General features: G+C 43.3%; 1 non-coding gene across 1 annotated transcript; it reads right to left on the bottom strand.

The window, feature by feature from the left end:
- Positions 1-2,055: 2,055 nt before the first annotated feature.
- trnap-cgg (transfer RNA proline (anticodon CGG)) lies at positions 2,056-2,145 on the bottom strand. Its single transcript is given in 2 exon segments — positions 2,056-2,091; positions 2,110-2,145. It is a non-coding gene; the product is annotated as a tRNA-Pro (tRNA).
- Positions 2,146-7,735: the final 5,590 nt, after the last annotated feature.

Here is a 7,735-nt window from a genome sequence, read left to right as displayed (position 1 = left end):
TTCATTTGTTAGAGTTGGTTTTAAACTGTGACTTAAACAAACATCTTGCTGTAAAAGATCTTTAATTTGTCAGTGGAATTACTCTCTGATCCAGTCTCCTAACTCTTAAACACCAGCTTCTAAACCCACGATCGTGACCATCTAGAAGAACAAGAGGAGCAGATACCTGGGAGCACCTCCACCCAAATGTTCCCCTCCAAGTCACTCACCATCTTGATTTGGAAGCATATCACCGTCCTACACTGTCACTTAATGCTGCTATTGCTTCTTTTGACAATTACCTCCAATATCTGCCCTCTGGGTCTCGATCCTACTAACAATGAGAACAAATTTCTATCAATCTCCCATGAGGATTTGCATATTTTTCCCAATTCTCCTCTGAACCTTCTCTTCTCTGAGTAGAGAAGTCGCAGCGTATCCAACCATTCTCAGGAACTGAAGTTCTTCATCAATTGAAGTATTCTGGTGAAACATTTCTGCTACCTTCTGAAATCTTTTATATTGTTTTTTTAAATTTGCTCTCCAGAAAATGGAAACAATATCCACTTGAAACCTAACTCGATTTAAATGCAGGCTTAACATAGTCTCTATACTTTTGTACTCTGTGCCCCATTAATAAAAAGCAAGGCACCGTCTGATTTATTATAATCACTCTGCTCACCATCCTGTGTACAGTTCTGGACACGCTATAATATAAAGGATATTATTAAAATAGAAAGAGTGCAGCAAAGATTTACCAGAATGCTACCAGGACTTGATGGTTTCAGTTACAAGGAGAGGCTGGATACACTGTGATTTTTTACTCTAGAGCTCAGGGGTGGTCTCATTGAGGTCTACAAAATAATGAGTGGCCTTGATTAGCTGGACAGTCAATATCTTTTCCCAAAGGTAGGGGAGTCTAAAACTAGAGGGCATAGGTTTCAGGTGAGTGCGGGCGGGTGGGGGGTGGAGGGGGGGGGGCGGTGGCGGGGGAGCGGGGGGGGGGGGGGGGGCGGTGGATACAAAAGGGTGCAGCGGGGCAATTTTTTCACACAGAGGGTGGTGCGTGTCTGGAAAAAGCTGCCAGAGGTAGTCATAGAGGTGGGGACAATTTTGTCTTTTAGACAGTTACATGAGTAAGATGGGTATCGAGGGATATGGACCAAACGCAGGCAATTGGGATTAGCTTAGTCGTTAAAAAAGGGCTGCATGGACAAGTTGAGTCGAAGGGTTTGTTTCCATGCTCTAAACCTCTATGCCAATCCCTGTCAACTTGGGAGATGTATGTACTTATTTGCCTCTTTAGAATTGCACCATGTATTTTATGTTTTGAATCTGGGTTCTTCCTTCAAAACAGATCAATTCACATTTTGATACATTTAATTTAATCTGCCGCATCAAAAATTCCCATGCTTTTGGAAGTTTATGTAAACCGCATGAACGGCATTACCCTCATCAACACTCTCGGTTACCACTTCAAAATACTCGAGATAGTTAGTTGAAAACATTGTTACCTTACTAAATCCGAAATTGGAAAGTTATTTCCAATTTTTTCGCAATTACCGATCATTTCCTTCAGTATCCTTAGATGCATGTCACCCGGTCCTCGTGTCTAATCAAACACGGACAGCCTCTCCAAATCTCCTCTTCACTGAGTGAATTGCCTCTGGAGTGGAATGCCGAACAGCATCACAAAGATTCACTTCCTGCTCAGTGAAACGCCTGGAGCAGAGTTAAAATATAATCAATTCAAAACCAAACTGTGACCCCCAGCTTTGTCAGACTGCAATTTCTTTCTGACTAAAATACAATTGAACACACGATGCAAGAATCCCTGACGCGATAAGCAATGGACAGTCCTGATTGATTTATTGGGATAAGTTTACAGTCTGGTTACGTGGGTGAACATTCTTGAAAACTTTTCATTTTCTCCATGTGCAGCATTGGGAAAATTGTCGCGAGGTGTTGCAGGATTTCAAACCTGATCTCGAGATATGTAAGTCCCGCCATCTAAAATGCAAGGTATTTTGTTCAGATAAACGACCAGCACTTGGGATCAAAACTGGCAGCAAGCGAGGGCTCGTCCGGGATTTGAACCCGGGACCTCTCGCATAATCAGACAACGAAATCCCCGAAGCGAGAATCATACCACTAGACCAACGAGCCGCTGGCAAGCGGGCTCCTCAACCAATACACTTCTGCTCACTAGCTGTCTTTACAGACGATGTCATAACAATGGAAAATTGAAGAAAAACACAGCAGACTCACGGGGAAATGTGATCCTTTTTGTCTTAGACCCTGAAAATTCAACCAGATGTTCAATGTTGGGATTGTAGTTTCTCTCAGCGAAAGAAATTCCCATCACGTCAGTTCAAAGATTGTTGTGAAGAACCGACATGAGCAAAGTGTGGAAGACCACAGCTGCATGTGTTCAAATACAGAGAAGTTATTTATTAAACGTTCCGTAGATTAATGATGAGAGTGAGTTTTAAACTCACCCGTGTAGACCATCGCTAAAACCGCTCGGCCATCTCCTCAGTCACCCAGGAGCTTGGAAAAAGGCCTCCATCCATTTGATTTTCGATCCATGAATATTTGGGGAAGAAGGTCACCCTCACCATCGCTCCTGGATGCCCAGCCAGATGGAATATGTTGGAAATGTAGTTGCTGCAAAACAGAGGAAATTTCCATCCCAGCAGGTCACCTTCTATGACTCATTCCCTCACCCTACAGTATAAATAATTCCCACATTTTATGCCTTTTAGCTCTGATAAAGGGTCAGCTGGACTCGAAATGTCACCTCTTTTCTCTCCTTACAAATGCTATCAGATCCGGGAGATTTTCCAGCATTTTGTCCATTGTTCATTAACATTTCTGATTTTACAATTGCGTTGCGAAAAGATGGTTGATAAGCTTAGGGAGACAATAAAAATATGTTTGCACTGGATCTTGATGTAGCGGCTGGCTCACCTCACTGGCCAGAGGGCATGATTCTTGCTTGGGGTAATAACATTACAATGCGGGAGGTCTCGGGTTCGAATCCTGCATGATCCCAGACACAATTTAAAAAGAAAGTTCTTCGCAATGGAGATGGCGACAATGAGCAAAAGTTGGGGCAGAGCTCATCTCCCGAGAAATCGTTGCAGAGAATACGTCTCGAGAAGAAACCATACAGTCTGACAGAGTTGGCAATCCCACGGTTTTGTTTTATTTTTTCCACATTTTGGTATTACTCTGGTTCTCCCACTGAACCTTGAGGATTGGTGCGTTTCAGCAATCCAGTTCAGGGGAAATTAACAATTAGGATACATACACAAGAACACTGGAAACAGGAACAGAAGTAGGCCATTCGGCCCCACGAGCCTGCCCCGCCATTCAATAAGATCATGGCTGATCTGTTTGTGGTTCAATTTCCACATTCCCATCTACCTCCGATAACCTTTGATTCTGTTGCCGAACAATAATCTATCCATCTCTGCCTTAGTAAATATTTAGTACCCTGCCTCCACCGCCTTCTGAGTCAGAGAGTTCCAAAGTCGCACAATACTCTGAGAGAACAAAATTCTCCTCACCTCAGCCCGAAAAGCGGAAGATCAGTTTTCTTTAAGTGTCTGTTTTTCTGAATTCACCCACAACTGGAGACGTCCTTTTCACGTGTATCTTGTGAAGGTCATTCAAGATCTGATGTACATCGAGCAAGTTACCTCCAATTCAGCCAGTTTGCGTTACCTTTCAGCCTAGTAAATCTCGTCTGCACTGTCTACCCACTCAGTTATCAAACTAGTAAAGCTTTCTGGACCGTTTCCAACGCAATTACATCCTTCATAGAATATGGATACCAAAATTTCGCACAATGGTCGAGATACTTCACAAATGACCTGTACAACTGAAGCATAATATTCGTTTCTTTCATGGTCAATTGCTTGTAATAAAGCAAACATTCCATTAACCTTCTTTATTACTTGCTGTACCTGCATACTAATTATTTGCGCCTCATGCACTAGAACACCGAGACCCCCTCTGCAACTTCGAATTCCACAACCGTTCTATATTTGAGTAATAATCTGATTTTGTACTCCTTCTGCCAAAATAAATAACTTCACATTATATTCCAGTTACCAGGCTTCAACCCATGTCCAGAACTTGTCTATAACTAGCTGCATGCTCCTTCTGTCCTCTTCACAACTCACTTTCCTCGATGTATTGTGTCTCCTGCAAATTCTGCTCCTATGCTTTCATGCTGTGGACTGGGGTAGCTGAGCTTCTATTGAAAGACAACTCCCAGACACAAAGGTCTGAATGATCTTTTCCTGTGCTGTAACTATTCTATGTGTATGGGTGCAGGAGTCATTCTGTGTCACTTGGTGTGTGGTGCAGGATTTGAGTGTGGAATTCATTGTCTATCTGTCAGTCACTGTGGGTGTGTATGAGTGAATGATTCATTCTGTGTGACTCTGTCTTTGTAAATACTTTGTAAATCTGGAGTAATTCAATAAATAATATACCTAAATGAAATTGGTTCAATTAGTTCTAATTGGTAAACTGCTCGACACACCCCTCCTTCCAGATTTCCATTAATTACAGCTGCGCTAATCGTCTCCAATGTTCTGGACGACAGCAAATTGCAAATGTTGCCGATCCAATCATAATTTAACAGTGATTTTTAGAGTGGATTTATTGATTAAATTACGAGGTGTGTCCTATCCCATCCCATTATTAATTCTTCATCTTGACCTGTTCCTGCAATATCGAAACTTGATGTGAATATCTTCCCTCTGTTGAAGTTCTGGTTTCGGCGAGTAGATGCCAGCAAACTCGGGTAGAACGAAGCTCACGTATTAGAGAGGGACAAACAGACAACACTTGTTGATGTTCTGTTGGCGATGGGAAGTTTTAGCAACACTAATATTGAACGTGGCTTTTAATGGCATTTACTTTGTAACAAACATTTGTTGTCGTTGGCTGTCCATCGATTCGAGGATAACATCCACTCAGGTCCGTAAGTTTCTCCTATGGATCTTCATGTGAGTGAACGGGGCGATTCTCGGCCCACAGATCGTTGGACACATGGGACAGGATGTCCCACGAGGTAGTGGGATCAAGAGCGCAGAATTAGCTTCCTGTTACTTTCTTCTCTGCCGCCATTCTGCCTCATCATTAAGATCCTGTGACTCAAAGCGTGCTGCAGCTTGGGGGACCGATTTTGGCCATTTTGAACGATGACTAACAAACTGCTCCCAGTCATCAGCATGAATGAATCGCTTCAACCTGGAGGACGTCGGGGAAGCATTGCTGGTGGAATTCCTCTCGTACACTTAGGATTCTCTGATACACTGGAGCAGTTACCTCATTGTGCTGAAACCACCAACAGTCAACGACATATATGAGAGTGAGATACATTCTTATCTGCCCTTCTCTGGTCCATTTTATCGAAATGAAATTTTTCAAAATCTTTCACTAATTTAAAGCCCAGAATCAGGCCACCCCTCAGCCTTGTTATTACAAGAAAAGAAAGATGCAAACAGTCAAAACTTTACCAGGCCTTTCCTTTGTTCTTAATTATTATTCTTTTTATGGGCTGTGGATTTCACCTGCAGGACCAACATTTGTTGCCCTTCCCGAATTGCCCTTCAACTGAGAGTGGCTTGCTCGCCCATTTCAGAGGGCAGGTAAGAGTCACCCACATTGCTCTGTGTCTGGAGACACATGTGCCCAGACCAGGTAAGGAGGGCAGACTGATTTATCTAAAGTGCACTGGTGAACCAAATGAGGTTTTATAACAATCGACAGTAGTTTCAAGGCGGCCATTACTGAGACCCAGTTTTTCAATTCTAGATTGATCAAATCAGTGAATTTAAATTTGACCAGCTGCCATGGTGGGATTCACTCCGTGTCCGCAAATATTAGTGCGGGCCTCTGGATTACCAGCGCAGTGACATTGCCTTTCATCCCTGTGAACAAAAACAGTTCATTCAGTTCATTATTAAACCTCTTCCTGAGGAGAATAGATTCCCCTCCCCACAGAATTCTATGAAATCTATTGCTGCAAAGCCTGTTGCTCCATTCGGGAGCATCAATAATTTATTAAGATTACACAGATGAGATTGATTTCTCAGGAGCTCAATAAATTAATGATATGAGAAAATTGAATGAAGCAGACAACAATGAAATACTTCCTGAAAAGGCGCCCTGCAATGTTTGCAAGAAAATGCTAAACTAATAGTTGATGAGTAACATGGTGGTTTTCCGGATCTTTTCTGCATAAAGCGACGGTGACAGGACTCGAACCTACAATCTTCTGATAACAGCGTAATCACGAAGTCTTATCCATTAGGCCACGCGATCAGCACACGTATTGATGCAGAGGGTGTTACTGCCATGTGAATAACTACCGTGGTTATATTCATTCTCAGTTCTATTTTTGGATGCTCTGCTGCTTTCCATATACCAGAAACTCGAAGGGAAAACTCCAGCTGCTCTAACCTGCAGAAAACTAAAGACCACTTCTAACATTCCTGGGTGCTGTCTGTGTGGAGTTTGAAATCAAAAGAGAAAATGCTGGAAAATCTCAGCAGGCCTGGCAGCATCTGTAAGGAGAGAAGGTGCTGACGTTTCGAATCCAGATGACATTTTGTATGGAGTTTGCACGTTCTCCCCGTGTCTGCCTGGGTTTCCTTCAGGTGTTCCGGTTTCCTCCCCGTTTCAACAAGGTGCAGATTAGGTGGATTGGCCAGACTATATTGACCCTTAGTGTCAGGGGGATTAGCAGGGTCATTACGTGTGGTTACAGGGATGGGGAGGGATTCTCTGTCAGAGAGTCGGTGCAGAATCAGTGGGCAGAATGGCCTCCTACCGCACTGTAGGGATCCTATGCCTCCTACACATCCTGCCTTAAACATTCAACACCTATCCCCGAATCTCCATGCTCGCAGTTAATGTAGCAACTTCCCCTATGTACCTTAGTTCAATATGTTTTTTACACGTCTCTTACACCACTCAATCTCGTGTGCTGCAAAGAGAAAACGCTCCGAATTATCCAACCAAACCTTGTAGCTAAAATCTCTCATCGCTGGATCCAAACCAGTAAATCTCCTTTTCTCCCTCCTAAGGACCCTCACACAATTTCTAAAGTGTGGTTACCAGGTCTCGTTGTGATTCTAAAACAGCCGCAGTTGATCCGAGCTTTATAAAGATTGAGCATAGCTTCCCTTCTTTTATATTCAGTGTCCTAATTAATGAGGCCGAAGATGCAATCCACTTCCCGAACGACTCACTCAAAATCTGCTCACGTTCAAAGATCTCTCTAAACCTCAGGTTCCTCTGATCCTGCAATCCTGTGTAGAACTGGAGCATTCAGAGTGGCAGGGTGGCACAATCATTGACACAGTGGTTAACATATTGCCTCACAGGTTCCATTCCGGCCTCAGTTCACTGTCAGCTTGGAATTTGCATTTTCTCCCCATGTTGCATGGGTTGCCTCCAGGTTCCCTCGTTTTCCCCACACAGTTCAAATATGTGCGGGTTAGGCTGATTGACCATGGATTGAATGCATAGTGTCTGTGGGATGAGACGGGTAAATGTGTGGGGTTATGGGAATAGGGCCTGGGTGGGATTGTCGTCAGTACAGACTCGATGGGCCAAAGTGCCTCCTTCTGCACTGCAGGGGTTCTATGTTCTGTTGCCTCTTTCCATCCCTTCTATCAGAATGCAGCACTGTTCCTGATTGTGGGATGAATAATGTGTTTCTACTACAATA

The sequence above is a fragment of the Mustelus asterias genome, unplaced genomic scaffold (genome assembly GCF_964213995.1).
Source record: "Mustelus asterias unplaced genomic scaffold, sMusAst1.hap1.1 HAP1_SCAFFOLD_35, whole genome shotgun sequence".
Lineage (NCBI taxonomy): Eukaryota > Metazoa > Chordata > Chondrichthyes > Carcharhiniformes > Triakidae > Mustelus > Mustelus asterias.
The sequence above is the reverse complement of the archived record's forward strand: the minus strand, read 5'-3'. Positions and strand labels throughout refer to the sequence as shown.